The following is a 19,793-nucleotide window of genomic DNA, read 5'->3' as shown; positions in this document are numbered from 1 at the left end:
AGCAAGAGTCTATATCTAGTATTGAGATTAGCAAAGTAAGAACATAAAGGTGCAAGAGCTCTCGCTGTCCGTGACTCGAATGTCTCCGTGACTCGAATTTCACACTTGGTCTCCTTCATAATCTTATTTTGACTCATCCCTAGACCAACAGTCAGGTGCAAGTCAAAATGATCCTCTCCCTTTAAACTTTGAGCACTCATGCAATGGATGAGCGTAAGCAAGATATATTGGCACTTAGGATGGCAAAGAGAATAATGATGGGGAAGGAAGACAAAAAGGGTGTGAAAGTCTCACATCAATGAGGACAATCATAGGTGAAAGAAAACCAAATGATAGATATGATGTGAGGAGTAGGGATTGCCATGCAACGGATGCACATATGAGCTAAGGTAAACTCTCCAATGGAACTAGTGGGGTGCATCCAACTTGTTTGCTCATGAAGACCTAGAGCTCATTTGAGGAGGCTCATCATTGGAATATGCAAACCAAGTTCTATAGTGTAAAGATCCCCACATAGTTATGCATGAATGATAATCTCTATGTAGTACTAATATAACAAGGGAGTACGAGTATGGATCTTTCAAAAAGGAATAGTAGTGTTGCCCCCTTCTCTCTTTTTTTCTCTTTTTTTTGTGGCATCTTTGGCTCTTTCTTTTTATCTCTCATTTGTCCTCTTTGGGATCTTTTCATTTTGTTCTCTTTAGGATCTTTTCCTCACTTAAGGGCAACACTCTATTTTTTACAAGAATAGGAAGAAAAATATTCAAACTTTATAGGAAGTACTCAAAATAAAGAACAATGATAACTATCATGATGTATGAAAATGTATGCCTCTGCCAGTGTAGCAGGATATGCAATGATACTAGCGCGCCATGTAGCAAAAATAGTAAGGGCAAAGACCAACTAACATGTGGCTCCTCGACCAAGCAAAAGCATGATGACATGAAGATCAAGTCATGAGATGATGGATGTTGCATGGTAATGTATCTCGGAAAGGCTATGAAAATGCCTTAATAGGTAGGTATGGTGTCTGTTTTGAGGAAAGATATAATGAGGCTTATGTATGACAGAGCGTATCATGTCATGGGTTTGGATGCATGATAGGTCCATTTTGCATCATGCTTTCATGTTGATATTTATCGCTTTATGGACTGTTATTATACTTTGTGGTACCATACTTATGCCTTTACTCTCTTATTTTGCAAGGTTTATTTGAAGAGGGAGAATACCGGCAGCTGGAATTCTGGACTGGAAAAGGAGCAAGTCTGAGTCCTCTATTGTGCGCAACTCCAAATGCCCTGAAAATCAACGTGGAATTTTTTGGGATTATATAAAAAATACTAGGTGAAAGAAGTGCCACACGGGAGCTGCCAGGGGCCCACAAGCCTGGTGGCCGCGGCCTGCCCCCTGGCCGCGGCTACAGGGCTTGTGGGCACCCTGGTGGCCCACTGCCCCCCCCTCTTCTTCTATATGAAGGGTTTCGTTCGGAAAAAAATCAGGGCAGAGCTTTTTCGTGGATTCTCCGTCGCCACAAGGCGGAACTTGAGCAGAACCAATGTAGAGCTCCGGTAGGACGATCCTGCCGGGGAAACATCCCTCCTGGAGGGGGAAATCGTCGCCATCGTCATCACCAACACTCCTCTCATCGGAGAGGACTCGTATCCATCAACATCTTCATCAGCACCATCTCATCTCCAAACCCTAGTTCATCACTTGTAACCAATCTCCGTCTCGCGACTCCGATTGGTATTTGTAAGGTTGCTTATAGTGTTGATTACCCTTTGTAGTTGATGCTAGTTGGATTACTTGGTGGAAGATTTTATGTTCAGATCCTTGATGCTACTCATTACACCTCTGATCATGATTATGATTATGCTTTGTGAGTAGTTACTTTTGTTCCTGAGGACATGGGATAAGTGATGCTAATAATAGTCATGTGAATTTGGTATTCGTTCGGTATTTTGATAGGTTGTATGTTGTATTTTCCTCTAGTGGTGTTATGTGAACGTCGACTACATAACACTTCACCATTATTTTGGCCTAGAGGAAGGCATTGGGGAGTAGAAAGTAGATGATGGGCTGCTAGAGTGACAGAAGCTTAAACCCCAGTCTATGCGTTGCTTCGTAAGGGGCTGATTTGGATCCACTAGTTTAATGATATGGTTAGATGTTCTCTTAATTCTTATTTTGTAGTTGCGGATGCTTGCGAGAGGGGTTAATCATAAGTGGGATGCTTGTCCAAGTAAGGGAAGTACCCAAGCGCCGGTCCACCCACATATCAAACTATCAAAGTAACAAACGCGAATCATATGAACATGATGAAACTAGCATGACAGAAATTCCCGTGTGTCCTCGGGAGCATTTTTCCTCCTATAAGACTTTGTTCAGGCTTGTCCCTTGCTACAAAAGGGATTGGGCCACTTTGCTGCACCGTTGCTATTACTTGTTACTTGTTACTTTTCACCTGTTACGTTTCACCTCACTACACCATCACTTGTTACCGCTACTTTCAGTGCTTGCAGTTATTACCTTGCTGAAAACCGTTTATCAGAGCCTTCTGCTCCTCGTTGGGTTTGACACTCTTACTTATCGAAAGGACTATGATTGATCTCCTATACTTGTGGGTCATCAAGACTCTTTTCTGGCGCCGTTGCCGGGGAGTGAAGCGCCTTTGGTAAGTGGAATTTGGTAAGGAAACATTTATATACTGTGCTGAAATTTATTGTCACTTGTCACTATGGAAAGTGTTCCTTTGAGGAATTTGTTCGGGGTATCTTCACCACGAACGGAAGCACGAGGAGTTTCTCCTAAACCTAAGGTACCTACTGAAAATATCTTTTATGAAATTCCTTCGGTATGCTTGAGAAACTGCTGGCTAATCCTTTTACAGGAGATGGATCATCACATCCAGACTTGCATCTAATCTATGTAGATGAAGTTTGTGGTTTATTTAAGCTTGCAGGTTTGCCCGAGGATGCGGTAAAGAAGAAAGTCTTTCCTTTATCTTTTAAGGATAAGGCGTTGACATGGTATAGGCTATGTGATGATACTGGATCATGGGACTACAATCGGTTGAAATTGGAATTTCATCAAAAGTTTTATCCTATGCATTTAGTACATCGTGATCGGAATTATATTTATAACTTTTGGCCTCGTGACAGGGAAAGCATAGCTCAAGCTTGGAGGAGGCTTAAATCAATGCTATATTCATGCCCCAATCATGAGCTATCGAGAGAAATTATCACTAAAACTTTTATGCTCGGCTTTCTCATGAAGATCGTACCATGCTTGACACTTCTTGTACCGGTTCTTTTATGAAGAAGGATATTGACCACAAGTGGAATTTATTGGAAAGAATCAAACGTAACTCTGAAGATTGGGAGCTTGAAGAAGGTAAGGAGTCAGGTATGAATTTCCAGTTTGATTGCGTTAAATCTTTTGTTGAAACAAATACTTCCAGAGATTTTAGCGCTAAGTATGGACTTGACTCTGATATAGTAGCTTCTCTATGTGACTCTTTTGCTGCTAATATTGATCTTCCCAAAGAGAAGTGGTTTAAGTATAATCCTCCTGTAGAAGTCAACATAGTTAAACCCAATCTAGTTGAAGAGAAAGTCATTGCCTATAATGATCCTATTGTTCCTTGTGCCTACACTGAGAAACCACCTTACCCTGCTAGGAAAAATGTCACATCCCTAACCCTTAAGCAAGATAGCATTGTGCTCATGTCTTCTTTGCATTTGCATCTAAGAAGTTTCAACAACAGCAACAAAGTGGCAAAGGAAAAACTCAAAAAACTAGCCACCAATTCAATTAAAGGAAATCTCAAACTAGTTCAAAATCAATGAACCCAAAATGGCCTCAAGAAATGTTCAAACTTTCTGATAAATCATGAAAGTAAATGAGCATTGGAGAAAACTATTTTCTTGACACCTTAAGCTTTTTGAATAAATGAAAAAGGTTACTGGTTTCAAATTTTAAATTTGAAATCAGAAACTATAAATTTCCAAAAATGTTGAAAAGCTTGAAAATGGTTGGGGATATTATAAAAAATATTTCACGAGGTCTAAAATAGTTTTTACTTTTTGTTTTGGTGCTGAATTAATTAGCAAAACAATAATTAGCAAAACAGAAAAACAAAAACAGAAAAAAAAATGGAAAAACCTTACCTGTCGCCTAAGCCTGGCACGGCCCATCCCTGGCTCGTCCCCTCCCTCGCGCCAGTAGGCAGCAGGAGGTGGCCGCCGCCCCCTCCGGTGCGGCCACGCACCTGCGTGCCTGCCTGGCCGCCGCCTCGTGCTGGCGACGACGGGGATAAGCTCCCCAGAGCCTCCCCTATCCATTCCCCGCCTCGGTTCTCTTCCTCCTCCCGGATCTCCTCCTCCTCCTTGCTGCCGCCATTAGAGCCGAGCTCGAGCTCGAGCTGCCCGTGCCCCTGGCCTTAGGATTCCCTCCCAGGGCACGCCATTAGCTCCGCCTCGTCGCCCTGGTCATCTCTGCAGAAGCCGACGCTTCCTCGAGCCCTGCAACGCCCGCAACGCCGTCGTCTTCCACCTCCGGCCGTCGGACCTCTCCCGTCGATTCGCTTCCTCCAGCGCATCCCCGAGCCCCTCTTCAGCGTCATCGGAACCGCCGTGAGCTCGTCGTCGTTTCCCCTCTCGCCCCACGCTCTCCTGTGCATCGTAGCCTAGTTCCCCACCAAGGCCAAGAGCTTCTCACCGCCGGCCATGTCGTTGCCGTCACTGTGATGACCGATCCACGCGCCCGAGCTAGGATTCGAGCTCCTGGAGCCTCCAGGAGCGTGTCGAGCCCTCCAGCTGCCCTCCCCGTGCCCTAGAACCGCCCCTCATAGAAGGCCGAGCTTCGGCCGCCGCTCCGGCTCGTCGCCGACGCCTCTTCCGGCGACCCTAGCCTCCCCAGATGGTCCTGCCAGATCGGCCACTTCGCGAGCATGCTGTAGGTGCAAACCGCGTGCGTTTTGGTGCTGCGCAGCGCCGTCTAGGTCGCCTCCGGCGAGCCCTCCGCCGCAGGCCTGGTCGCCGGCGACCACCCTCCGGTGGGGGTTCGACGTGGCAAGCTAACCCAGGAGCTTAGTGACCTAATCACTCGCTCACAAGTGGGCCCAAGGCCAAGTCAAACCTCAATTAGGGCTGGTCAGCGCGGGATTAGTCCCAGAGAGGCTGACCAGTGGGGCCCCCCTGTCAGGTTTGAACTGAACAGGTCGGCTGACCTGCTGACGTCAGTCTGATGCAATAATTAGAATTTCCAGTATAAAACTAATTCAGGAAATTGCTAAAAATTGTAAAAATCATATAAATTAATCTGTAACTCCAATGAAAATAATTTATATATGAAAAAGAATCAAAAAAATTCAAAGATTCTGATTATGCTATTTTCAACTATGTTTGAAAAAGTTACAGAACCCTAAATTGTGGAATAAGGAATAATTCAATTCTTATAATTACTTTTTAAATGGAATTTGGAAAATTATTCAAATTTCATTATGAATACAATGATCACACACTGTCCTACTTACAAATCAGTACAATAACATGACATTTCATGCATGCTAACATCAAGTTGATCTGAGCATCAGGTCGAATCAATTAAAACGGTATCCGAGAATACCCCGTTTGAATTGCTATTTGAATGTGATTCAAATCAACTCTAAACCTAATACATGTTGAAAATAATAACTTATCACCTTGCATTCTCATGCCATGCTCATGCATCATTTTGAGTGCATATGATTGTTATTGAATGTTGCCATTCATTTCGGTAGGCTCCGCACCCCCGGATTCCACCGAATATCCGTCTGACGGATATCGTTCCTCCTCTGAGCAACAAGGCAAGCAACCCTTTTGATCATCCCGATAAATCCCATGTTCTTGCTCCTACACCTAATTATTGCATTTAAGATCAAATGCTTCAACTGCTTTTGCCACGATAGTTGAACCCACTTCCTTTGCATGACTTAACCTTGTCATAGTAAATAGCCGAACCTTGCAACCTAGCATACCTGGTAGTTGCTTGAACTATGATGTGCCTTATCCTGCTATGCATGCTATGCTTAGAGTTGTGTATGGTCTGTCATCTGGGAGATGAACAGAAATGTGGAATGTGTTCGGTGAGCAAAGGTTGTGTGTTGAACTTGATTTGGTAAAGGTACCGGTGAAAGGCTGTGTAGGAGTACATGGTGGGTTGTTTCATTGGAACCGTCCTTAGGAACTGAGTTCCGTGTATGTATTCCAAGACTAGATACTACCACATGCTGGGCCCTGAAATATGACCCCGCTCGTCCTATTAATCGCTTAGTACTCGGTCCAGGAGTTGCAAGTTGTTTCTGGTGTTTATAGTAATGCTGGAGGCCGTGCATGGTGCTGACCTGAGAGGTGGACCGTGATGCGGTAGGCAGTGGCACGGTGTACCAAGTGGCACCCGGATGGTGGGCTTGGGAACCCTGCGCACATCGTTTGAGGCCGTGGCGGAAACCTCGGCTGGACTTCCGTACGGGTTACTCTCAGATAGGCGATAAACCTGGACTAGGTACTAGTGTGGTTAACGGTCGTGGCCGACTCCCTCGCTGGGCTTCCGTTTGAAGGTTGCCGAGGTGCATGACGTGCACATAGCGATAAGTGGCGAGAGCGTGTGTGACGAAGTACACCCCTGCAGGGTTATGATCTATTCGAATAGCCGCGTCCGCGGATATGGACTACTTGGGGACATATGTTGTTCATAGATAACTTCAATGGCTACTCATAAAATTGTCAAGATAAGCGTGAGTGTCGTGGACGGCATTTCCGTATGGAGACGGAATGATTCCACGATAGTGTATTGTTGTGGTGTTAGTGGACTCGTGTGCGAGAAATCAAGTTGTCAAAACTAATTTCAAAATGCAAGTTTTCTAGCCACGAGTCAAATGCTGGCTTTCTGCATGAAACCCCACAATACCTTTTGATACCTTGCATGAGTAGTTAGTTATCCTAAAGTCTTGCTGAGTACCTTCGTACTCATGTTTGCTTAATACGTGTTGCAGAGGTTGCTAATGACCCTAATGGTGGGTTCTTCGTAGACATCGACGACGACGAGTAGCTGGTGTCCCAGCTACGATCTGGCCCTACGTCGGCTCTGTAGTATAGTCAGGCCATGTGCCTTCTAGTTGCACTGTCTGTACCCAGACAGTTTATAACTCTTCCGCTGGCTTGTATTTGTATGACTGCTATTATGGGTCGTGAGACCCTTAATGTGTAATATTATGTGTGTGGCTCTTCCGAGCCTCTTAAATAAAGGTTGTATGCTTATGGTTATGTTGTGATGCCATCGATGTATCTATACATATCGGTATGCCATGCGTACGTGTGTCGTCCTTGATATGTATGGGGTTCGATTACCTAGTCGTGAACTTTAGTAGCACTCCTTACAAGGAAATGCCCCTTTGTGATCCAACGAGCCTTGGTGGTTCGCTACTGCTCCGGACACATTGGTTGATCGGCATGTGTCCTTCTTAGCCGTTGTGTCTGTCCCCTCTGGGGAAATGTCACGCGATGTAATGGAGTCCTTGTAGCTTGCTACGACTCGTCTACATTCGCTGATGACCGACACCTGCTTTGTTGGGTCATGTATGCATGTCCTTGTGCGGTACTGCCACTTTGGTTTATGACTAGACATGTCGATCCAGGTTCTTTGACATTGGATTGCTAGCGACACTATCGCATACGTGAGTCAAAAGATGCAAACGGTCCCGGCTAAGGTAAGGCTGCAGCCGTGGAGTTAACCGTGCGTGAGACCACAAAGGGATGCGATGTGTTACACGCTGGATTCCTATGGCTTAGGATCGGGGTCCCGACAAAAAAGGATTATTCTAAAGCTCCAACTGTGATACGTAGGGGTTACATTAGACCACTTGCACCCCTTGAGGAAATTAGAGTTGAACCTAGTGTTGTTATTATCAAAGATCTCTTAGCTGAAGACATACACGGGCATGTTATCAAATTCTGTGAGGACTCCGCTAGAATTGCTAAACCTCACGCGAAAGACAAATACGGACCTATAGTTAGCCTGCCCGTTGTTTCTGTCAAGATAGGAGATCACTGTTATCATGGTTTATGTGATATGGGTGCTAGTGTTAGTGCAATACTCCGGGCCCTATGTGATGAAATCAAAGATGAGATTGCACCTGCTGAGTTAGAACCCATTGATGTCACTATTACGCTAGCTAATAGAGACACTATTTGCCCTGTGGGAATTGTGGGAGATGTAGAAGTCCTGTGTGGTAACACGAAGTATCATACTGATTTCCTCATCCTTGCTACTGCACAAGATAGCTTTTGTCCCATCATATTTGGTAGACCCTTCCTCAACACTTTCAATGCTCATATTGAATGCATTAAACAGACTGTCACTGTTAGTTTCAAGGGTGTGTCTCATGAGTTTAACTTCTCCAAGTTCGGAAGACAACCCCATGAAAAAGAGTCGTCTGGTAGGGATGAAATCATTGCTATTGCCTCTATTGCCGTGCCTCCTACGGATCCTTTGGAGCAATATCTGCTTGAGCATGAAAATGATATGCATATGGATGAAAGAGATGAGATAGATAAAACTGTTTTAGAACAATATCCTATTCTTAAGAATAATCTGCCTGTTGAACTGCTTGGGGATCCTCCCCCACCAAAGGGTGATCCTGTGTTTGAGCTAAAACAGTTACCAGATACACTTAAGTATGCCTATCTTGATGAGAAGGAGATATATCCTAGTATAATTAGTGCTCACCTCTCGAATCAAGAAGAGAAGAAGTTATTAAAAACTTTGAGGAAGCGTCGTGCTGCTATTGGATATACTCCTGATGGTCTTAAGGGTATTAGTCCCACTCTATGTAAGCACAAGATTAAAACTGATCTTATTCTAAGCCAGTCGCTGATCATCAACGGAGAATAAATCCTAGGATGAAAGAGGTCGTGAGAAAAGAAATATTAAAGCTTCTGGAAGCAGGAATCATTTATCTTGTTGCTCATAGTGATTGGGTAAGTCCAGTGCATTGCGTACCCAAGAAGGGAGGTATCACCGTCGTTCCTAATGATAAGAATGAACTAATCCCACAGAGGATTATTACTGGCTATAGGATGGCGATGGACTTCCAGAAACTGAACAAGGCAACCAGGAAAGACCATTATCCTTTGTCATTTATCGACCAAATGCTAGAAAGGCTATCTAAACACACACACTTCTGCTTTCTAGACGGTTATTCAGGTTTCTCACAAATACCTGTTGCACAATCTGATCAGGAGAAACCCACTTTCACCTGCCCCTCCGGTACCTTTGCTTATAGATGTATGCCTTTTGGCTTAAGCAATGCACCTGCCACCTTTTAAAGATGTATGATGGCTATATTCTCTGACTTCTGTAAAAAGATTGTTGAGGTTTTCATGGAAGATTTCTCCGTTTACGGTTCTTCCTTTGAAGATTGCCTCAGCAACCTTGATCGAGTCTTACAGAGATGCAAAGATACCAGCCTCGTCTTGAACTAGAAGAAGTGCCACTTCATGGTTAATGAAGGCGTCGTCTTAGGACACAAAATCTCTAAGAAAGGTATTGAAGTTGATAAGGCTAAGGTTGATGCGATTGAGAAAATGCCTTGCCCCACAGATATCAGAGGTATACGAAGTTTCCTAGGTCATGCTGGTTTCTATAGAAGGTTCATTAAAGACTTCTCTAAGATTTCTAGGCCTCTTACCAACCTCTTGCACAAGGATGTTCCTTTTGTTTTTGATGAGGATTGTGAGAAAGCTTTCGAAATACTTAAGAAGGCCTTGATAACCGAACCTATTGTTCAACCACCTGATTGGAACATGCCCTTTGAAATCATGTGCGATGCTAGTGATTATGTTGTTGGTGTTGTTCTAGGACAAAGAGTTGACAAGAAGTTGAATGTCATTCACTACGCTAGTAAAACTCTAGATAGTGCCCAAAGAAACGAGGCCACTACGGAGAAGGAATTTTTAGCAGTCGTGTTTGCATGTGAAAAGTTCAGATCTTATATAGTTGACTCCAAAGTCATTATTCACTCTGACCATGCTGCTATTAAGTACCTTATGGAGAAGAAGGATGCTAAACCTAGGCTAATCATATGGGTTCTCCTGCTACAGGAATTTGATTTCCACGTTGTTGACCGAAAGCGTGCTGATAACCCAGTAGCAGATAACTTGTCCACGCTAGAGAATGTCCATGATGACCCACGACCTATTGATGACAGCTTTCCTGATGAGAAATTGAATGTCATCCGTACTTCACATAATGCACCGTGGTATGCTGATTACGCAAACTATATGGTAGCCAAATACATACCACCCAGTTTCACCTACCAGCAAAAGAAGAAATTCTTCTTTGATTTGAGGCACTACTTTTGGGATGATCCTCACCTTTATAAGGAAGGAGTAGATGGTTTTATTAGACGTTGTGTGCCTGAACATGAACAGGGACAGATCCTGCAGAAGTGTCATTCCGAAGCCTACGGAGGACACCATGCTGGAGATAGAACTGCTCATAAGGTATTGCAATCAGGTTTCTACTGGCCCACTCTCTTCAAGGATGCCTGTAAGTTTGTCTTGTCTTGTGACGAATGCCAAAGAATAGGGAACATCAGTAAACGTCAGAAAATGCCTATGAACTATGCACTTGTCATTGAACCATTTGATGTCTGGGGCTTTGATTATATGGGACCCTTCCCGAGTTCCAATGGGTATACTCACATCTTAGTTGTTGTTGATTACGTCACTAAGTGGGTAGAAGCTATCCCCACTAGAAATGCTGATCACCACACCTCTATTAAGATGCTTAAAGAAGTCATTTTCCCAAGATTTGGAGTCCCTAGATATCAGATGACTGATGGCGGTTCACACTTCATTCATGGTGTTTTCCACAAGATGCTCGCTAAGTATGATGTCAACCATAGAGTTGCATCTCCTTATCATCCTCAGTCTAGTGGTCAAGTGGATTTGAGTAATAGGGAGATCAAATTGATCTTACAAAAGACTGTCAATAGATCTCGAAAGAATTGGTCTAGCAAACTTGACAATGCATTATGGGCTTATAGGACTGCTTATAAGAATCCCATGGGCATGTCGCCGTATAAAATGGTTTACGGTAAGGCCTGTCATTTACCTCTTGAGCTAGAACACAAAGCTTATTGGGCAATCAAAGAGCTCAACTTCGATTTCAAACTTGCCGGTGAGAAGCGGTTGTTTGATATCAGCTCATTAGATGAATGGAGGGCCCAGGCATATGAGAATGCCAACTTGTTCAAGCAAAAGGTTAAGAGATGGCATGATAAAAGAATACAAAAACATGAGTTGAATGTAGGTGATTATGTCCTGCTATACAATTCTCGCTTAAGATTCTTCGCATGCAAGCTTCTCTCTAAATGGGAAGGTCCCTACGTTGTCGAGGAAGTATATCGTTCTAGTGCCATCAAAATCAATAACACGGAAGGTAATTTTCCTAGAGTGGTAAATGGGCAAAGAATCAAGCATTATATCTCTCGTACTCCCATAAATGTTGAGACCAATATCATCAATATCATAACTCCAGAGGAGTACATAAGGGATGTTTATCAGCGTGTTTTATACTCTGAAAACTTAGAGGTATGTGTTTCGGTAAGTAATTGGACTCCAAAACTTTTCCAGTAGGAAATTTTCTCCATTTTGGAATTTATGGAAAAATAGAAAAATAAAAAGCAGTCCGGAGAGCGCACGAGGCGGCCACAAGCTTGGTAGCCGCGGCCTCCCCCCCCCCCTCGCAGCGGCTACAGGGCTTGTGGGCACCTCATGTGCCTCCCGTACTCCGTTTTCTTGCGGAGCACTCCTTCTGCTCCAGAAAAAATCATTATATATACGCCCGAGGGTTTTGATATCCGTATCACGCAGTTTTCCTCTGTTTTCGTTTCGAGCCTGTTTCTGCTGCAGATCTAGACTGCTATGGCTTCCCCAAAAGCTCCGAAGGACAAGGTCTTTGAGAAGGTTATCAATCCCTACCTCACGGAAGTGCTGCAAAAACCTCAATCAATTGAGATGTGTGAGGGGATGTTGCACATCCGTGTTGTTGAGGGGCCTAAGAAGACCGGAAGCATGGAGACGAGGCTCGAAGCAATGGAGCAACAAGTCTTCAAGTGCCAAGGGATAGTGGAGCGTGGACTCAACGCCAACCACATGATGATCATGGAGTTCACCCACAAGCACAAGATGGATGCCAATGACATTGGGAAGCACTTCTCCAGGCTCTATGACAGGGTTGATCAACTCCACGGCTAGATCTATGACTTGCGGAACTAAAACTATGAGTATGAGTATAGATTTAAATCAATACGGTTGGCTGCAGATTTGAGGATTCCGGCGACTCGTTCATCCTGCCATGATGGAGCACCTATGCCTTCGAAGACGGAGGATCAAACTCATGTTGCAACTCCACCACCATCACCACCAAAGGAAGACAACTAAGCATTGGTATGGGCAACTCCCTTGGTTTGTGCCAAGCTTGGGGGAGTTGCCCTGATATCGTATCACCTTTATATCTTTTGCTTTTACCTTTGTTTTAGTTCTTTCCTTTTTAGTTTTTACTCTCTTCTCTTAGTGGGATAAGTATTTAGTGTTTAGTTTGAGTCTTTTGCCTTGTGTCTCCCCCGATGTATTCGAGCTTGCGAGCTATATAATAAAGAGTATCTTAGTCAAGAGCTTTGTTTTGTGCCGTGATCAAAAGTATGAAAAGAACAATAGCATGAACAATCATGAGATGATCTTATGGAAAGTGATAGCTTCACATATAACAAGTATGATGATTGAAACTTGTTGAGAATAGACCAACATAAACCCCAGTCATTGTTGCAATAAATAAGAAGTAATAAGGAAAGAGAGGTTCACATATAAATATATCATCTTAGACACTTTCTATAATTGTGAGCACTCACCAAACTATTACATGCTTAGAAGTACATGTTGGACAAGGAAGACAACATAATGTGATGGGGTTATAGTCCTAGGGTAGGGTCATAGGTCTGCCCTATAGGTCCTACCCAACGACTACCCTTCATAGAGGACAAGGCCCTTAGACAATTCTGACTGAACTAAGGACGCCCCCATCATCCAGTCGGCGACGATCCACTCGGAGCATATATAACGTACCGACTGGAATCCACTCTGTACGTCGTAACCTCCCAGGAGGGCAACGGTCACACGTTTTCATACACCATAACTAGCATTTAAGGCTTACATTACCAGTAACGCCAGCCTTTACTCGCCACTATTCCACCCCTGTCCACCGGGCCATTATGAAGGGCAGCGCACTCTATATAAGCCGCCCTTCACCACTGGTACAGGGGTTGGCACTTGCTGTAATCCCACAATACACTTGACACAAAGTTGTCAAGAGCACTGAGACGTAGGGATTTTACCTCTACCGTAGAGGGGCCTGAACTCATACATCCTCGCCGTAGCTAAGGCTCTGCCCATATACTTTCGTACCCCATACTTCTACTGTCAGACTTATACCTACGACAGTTGGCGCCCACCTTGGGGCAGGCGTCTAAGTAACTTCCGGCGAGTTTGCGATTTCATCTTTTCATCATGTCATCCGGCGGAGATCTGTGCATGGGTCATGAGATCCTCTTCGGTGCACTCTCCTTCATCGCCGATGATTCGGCATGGCTTCAGGATGCGCCCCTCGACATCGAGATGCTTCCGAGTCGCGGCGCTACGCACTTCCGTGGCAGTTCCTGCGGCGTTCTTCTTCTCCAGCCATCGACCCCGGTGTCGATCTTCGCCCACGTCACGCGCCGCAACAAGCGATCCGGTCGTTCGCGGCTCCAGCGTTGGGTTCGATAAGCCCTAGCGCGACAAAACATGTCCTCTCAAGTGGCGGTGCTCGAATCGGTTGTGGTCCCGCCGTCATCCCAGTGCTTGGAGTCAGTTCCGACTGAACTACCTTCTGAGTATCAGGGTCATGGGCCTGCAGCCGAAGTACTCATGGCCGATTCCCACGAAAGTCCCCTCGGGACTGGTCGGAACGAGCGTGAGTTTAGAGAATCATCCGGCGCTCGTCGTCAGCACCTTCATTCTTCCAGTCGTCGCACTCGCCAGAGCAACGTCGAGGTGTTCCGCACACCCATCCTCAACTTAGCTACAGCTGCCAGGATAGCTGATTCTCTCGAGCTGACTGATTCGGAGGCTGGTAGAGGAATCGATCAGATCCGTGCCTTGTTACATACGGCGCACTAGCAAAACTCGGAGGTCTCCCAGTCGCACAACAAGATCCACAACAGTTCCGTTCAAGCGAACACACATTGGTCGGTTTTCAGTCCCGACTCTCACCAGCGACGCAGAGGAGGCAGCCGTTCCAGGGACCCGAGTCGGAATCCGCTTTCCATTCGGTCTCATCCCAAAGATCACCGCCGTTCGCGTACTCCTCTGCGGAGTGGGCCTTACGGACCCCGGCATTACGATGATCATCGTTCGGGCGGTGGCGTGCATGATCCAAGGCCTGATGCAAGAGGGTATATCACTCAGAAGAAGGTCGATAGAAGTCGAGCCCACCGTGATGGTCACAATAAGGACCGTCCGAGTGGAAGCAGGACCGTTGTTTCTGGTCCCGAGTGCTTCAGTCGGGCCATCCGCTCGGCTGACATCCCTCCCAACTTCCGATTAGCGACGGGAATCAGCAAATTCACAGGAGAGTCCAAACCAGAAACTTGGTTAGACGACTACAGAGTGGCGGTCCAGATCGGTGGCGGAGATGACCACGTCGCCATGAAACATCTCCCACTGTTAGCTCCATCAAACATTTACAGTTCGGCTCGAGCTTGGTTAAACCAGTTAGCTCCATCAAACATTTACAGTTGGGCAGATCTGTCCCGAGTCTTCATCAGGACCTTCGAGGGTACGTGCAAACACATTGTTGGTCTCATAGAGCTTCAGCACTATGTCCAGAAGCAAAACGAGCCCTTGCGCGATTTCATCCAGCGCTGGACGACCCTCTACCACACGGTGGAGAATGTTACAGAGCACCAAGCAGTCTGCGCCTTCAAGGCAGGCGTTCGATACAGAGATCTATACCTGAAGTTTGGTCGGACAGGCGACATCTCCATGAGCAAGATGATGGAGATAGCCGCGCGCTATGCAAATGGCAAAGAGGAGGACCGCATACGTAGCGGCAAGCATAAGTCAGTCGCCGATGGAGATGGGAACAGTAGTCGGCAGAAACAGAAAGCTCAATCCACTCCGCAAGCAGAGGCGGCAGTCGTTACAAACACTAAGTTCAAAGGCAAGGGGAAAGCACAGTACACCCCCAAGAAGAAACAGTCAAGAAATTCCATCCTAGATCAACCGTGTCCAAACCACACGAAGACGGGTGAAGAAGGCAATGTCATATTGCCGAAACATACCACTCGATAGTGTCGTCTCCTGATCCAAGGATTCGGTGAAGGACAGCCGAGTGAGAAAGACACCGAGCAAGATGATGAAGACAAGGAGGATCCGTTCCCTCAAGTCCATGCAACGTTAATGATTTTTGCTGATGTAGAAAGCAAAAGTCGACTGAAGCTGGTCAACAAGGAGGTAAACATGGCAACCCCATCCACTCCCACGTTCCTCAAGTGGTCCCAGACTGCAATCACCTTTGATCAGTCAGACCACCCAACACACATACCCACCCTAGGGAGGCAAGCTCTGGTCGTCGACCCGGTGGTGGAAGGAGTTAGGCTGCGCAAAGTCCTCATGGACGGCGGCAGCGGCTTGAATATCATGTACGCTGATACTCTGAAGGGAATGGGCATTTCGATGTCCAGACTTAGCGAGAGCAGTATGCAATTCCATGGAGTCGTCCCAGGAAGAAAGGCCAAATCACTCGGCCAGATTGCGTTGGATGTCGTTTTCGGCTCTGACAAGAACTTCCGCAAAGAGAAGTTAACATTCGAGGTGGTAGACTTCCAGAGTGCATACCATGCCATTCTGGACCGTCCGGCATACGTACGTTTCATGGCCCGTCCATGTTACATATATTTGAAGCTGAAGATGCCTGGCCCCAAATGCGTGATTACTGTCACAGGCAATCGACAGCGGGCCAAGGAGTGTCTGCAGCAGGGGTCGAGAATTGCAGACCAGCAGATGGCTGTACTCGAGTTGGATGGGTACAAGAAGATTGTTGACCCCGCCGACCTGATGCGTTCAAAGAAGCCAGCTTCCGAGTCTGCATTCCAGTCGGCGGGAGACACAAAGAAAGTAAGCGTCCATCCGACGGATGCCACCGCCGCCCCAACAAACATCTAAATGACCCTTGATCCAAAATTGGAAGCCGAGCTCATCCAATTCCTCCGTGAGAACTTGGACATTTTTGCATGGAAGCCTGCTGACATGCCAGGTGTACCCAGGGAGTTGGCTGAGCACCGACTGCATGTGGATCATGCCGCTCGGCCCATCCGAGAACGCTTGCGTCGGTCCGCTGCGCATAAGAGAGAAGCAATCGGAGAGTAGGTAGCTAAACTTCTGGCGGCCAACTTCATTTGCGAGGTACACCACTCCGAATGGCTCGCTACTGTGGTCATGGTGCCCAAGAAGGACAAGTCTCTCCGTATGTGCATCGATTTCAAGCACCTTAATAAGGTCTGTCCAAAAGACCACTTCCCGCTCCCCCGCATTGATCAATTTGTTGATTCAACTGCGGGTTGCGAGCGCTTATCCTTCCTTGATGCCTATTAGGAATATCATCAGATCCGTCTGTATGGTCCAGATGAATTAAAAACATCTTTCATCACCCCATTCGGGTGCTTCTGTTACATCACTATGCCATTCAGTTTGAAGAATGCAGGAGCAACTTTTATGCGAATGATCCAAAAATGCCTCCTAGACCAGATTGGTCGAAATGTGGAGGCATATATGGAAGATATCGTAGTCAAGTCACGCAAAGGTTCCGACCTGCTGACTGACTTAGCAGAAACATTCGCCAACCTACGCAGGTACGATATCAAGCTCAACCCAGCCAAGTGTTCATTCGGCGTTCCCAGCGGGAAGTTACTCGGTTTCTTCGTTTCCGAACGAGGGATCGACGTCATCCCCGAAAAGATCGGGACCATTGTTCGAATGGAGCGGCCGGTAAGAGTGCATGACGTACAAAAGCTCACAGGTTGCCTAGCGGCTTTGAGCAGGTTTATCGCTCGACTCGGCGAGAAGGCGTTACCTCTGTACCGACTCATGAAGAAGTCGGATACCTTCGAGTGGACAGACGAAGTCGAAACCACATTCGACAACCTCAAAGCCCTGCTCTCCACCCAACCGGTTCTTACTGCCCCGCTCAGTAAAGAACCCCTTCTTCTGTACATCGCGGCTACAAATCAAGTCGTCAGCATCGTTCTGACAGTCGAATGCGAAGAAGAAGGCAAAGTGTACAAGGTTCAGCGGCCAGTATATTATGTTTCCGAAGTCCTGACTCCTTCCAAGCAGAGGTATCCCCATTATCAGAAGCTTACTTATGGGATCTACATGACTGCAAAGAAGGTGGCTCATTATTTCCAAGACCACTCGGTATCTGTCATATCTGATGCTCCGTTGTCGGAAATTCTCCACAATCGGGACGCATAAGGCCGAGTGGCAAAGTGGGCAATGGAGATGTTATACTGCGACATCAAGTTCGAAGCCAAGAAAGCTATAAAGTCTCAAGCTCTTGCTGACTTCATAGCAGAATGGGTAGAACAACAGCAACCGACTCACATTTACTCGGCTCATTGGACCATGTTCTTCGATGGGTCCAAGATATTGAATGGCTCCGGCGCCGGCGTAGTACTCATATCCCCGAAAGGTGATAAACTCAAGTATGTGTTGCAGATCCATTTTGATTCTTCCAACAACGAAGCAGAGTACGAAGCTCTCTTTATGGGTTGCGCATGGCCATCACACTCGGCGTCCGTCGCCTGATGGTCTATGGCGACTCAGATCTAGTGGTTAATCAAGTAATGAAGGAATGGGATGTAAGGAACCCCACCATGACTGCATACTGCAACGCAATAAGAAAGCTCGAGAAGAAGTTCGAAGGTCTGGAACTTCACCATGTTCCTCGACTGAAAAACCAAGCAGCAGATGAATTGGCAAAACTTCGATCCACACGGACACCTGTCCCGAGTGATGTCTGCCTCGAGCACCTACACCTCCCCTCGGTAAAAGAAGATCCTTTTACAGAGGAGCATGTGCAACCGAAGAGCACAACAGATCAGACTGAAGTCGAAGTTCCCGCTATGGTTGACCTGGTCATGGAGATTCTAGCTGTTATTCCCGAATGGACTGTGCCATTCATTGTGTACATCTTGAGGCAAGAGTTACCGGAAGACGAGGTCCAAGCTAGGCAGATCGTTCGTAGGTCGAAGTCCTTCACTGTCATTGATGACCAGTTATACAGAGAAAGTGTTTCAGGCGTCCTTCAGCGTTGTATCTCTCCTGAGGAGGGACAGTTAATTTTGGAAGAAATTCACTCGGGAACCTGCGGTCATCATGCCTCTTCAAGGGCAATCGTTGCCAAAGCGTTCAGAGCTGGTTTTTTCTGGTTCAGGCGAATGAAATGGCAAAAGATATAGTCGACCGTTGCGAGGGTTGCCAGTTCTATTCAAACAAGTCCCACAAGCCAACATCCGTGCTGAAGACAATTCCCCTTTCTTGGCCATTTGCCGTGTGGGGATTAGATACAGTCGGACCATTCAGAACAGGCCAAGGAGGATTCACCCATCTGCTGGTACCAGTCGACAAATTTACCAAGTGGATTGAAGCCAAGCCTATCAAGAAGCTTGATGCCCTTACGGCCATCAAATTTATCAGAGACATCATCACCAGATACGGGGTTCCACACAACATAATCACCGACAATGGCACAAACTTTGACTCAGACAGGTTCAAAGGTTTTTGGGCAGGCCAAGGTATCCGAGCGGATTTTGCATCCGTTGCGCACCCCCAAACAAATGGACAAGCGAGCGAGCCTCGACTCCTGCGGGAAGTTGAACATGCCGTTGGCGCATGGGTCACCGAGCTGCCTTCGGTGTTGTGGGGCCTCCGAACAACTCCAAATAGATCGACAGGGCGATCCCCGTTTTTTCTTGTTTATGGAGCAGAGGCGGTCCTTTCGAGTGACTTGCTTCACAACTCTCCATGAGTCGAACTCTTCTCCGAAGCCGAAGCAGAGCAAGCCAGGCAAGACGGAGTAGACCTTTTAGAAGAGGAGCGCGAGATGGCATTAATCCGTTCAACAATTTATAAACAAGATCTGCGGCGATTTCATGCGCGGCACGTCAGGAGCAGCACGTTCCAAGCAAGCGACCTGGTGCTCCGAGTGGATCAACAGAGACCACACAAGTTGGCTCCCGCCTGGGAAGGACCATTCATCATTTCTAAGGTGCTGAACAACGGAGCGTATCGACTCTACAACCTCGACAGGGAGACGGACGAGCCGCGAGCATGGAATGGAGATCTACTGAAGCGTTTCTACCCATAACCGCCGACAGAGACAATGTAAAGAACAAATTTTATCAAAGTAATACAAAGCGGATTAATTTCTTGCCGATTCAAAATTCTTCCGCGTTTGCAGACTCCGGTCTAAAAAACTAACTCCGACTGTGCACCAAAATTCAAACTCGGAGACTTAGCTGCGACCCAGAGTCGCCTAAGTAAACAACTCGCTCGGAGTGTGCACTAAAAGACACACTCGGGGACTTAGCTGTGACCCAGAGTCGCCTAAGTAAAAACTCGCTCCGAGTGTGCACCAAAAGTCACACTCGG

The sequence above is a fragment of the Hordeum vulgare genome, chromosome 1H, assembly GCF_904849725.1.
Source record: "Hordeum vulgare subsp. vulgare chromosome 1H, MorexV3_pseudomolecules_assembly, whole genome shotgun sequence".
NCBI classification, from domain to species: domain Eukaryota; kingdom Viridiplantae; phylum Streptophyta; class Magnoliopsida; order Poales; family Poaceae; genus Hordeum; species Hordeum vulgare.
Note: the sequence above shows the minus strand (reverse complement) of the source record.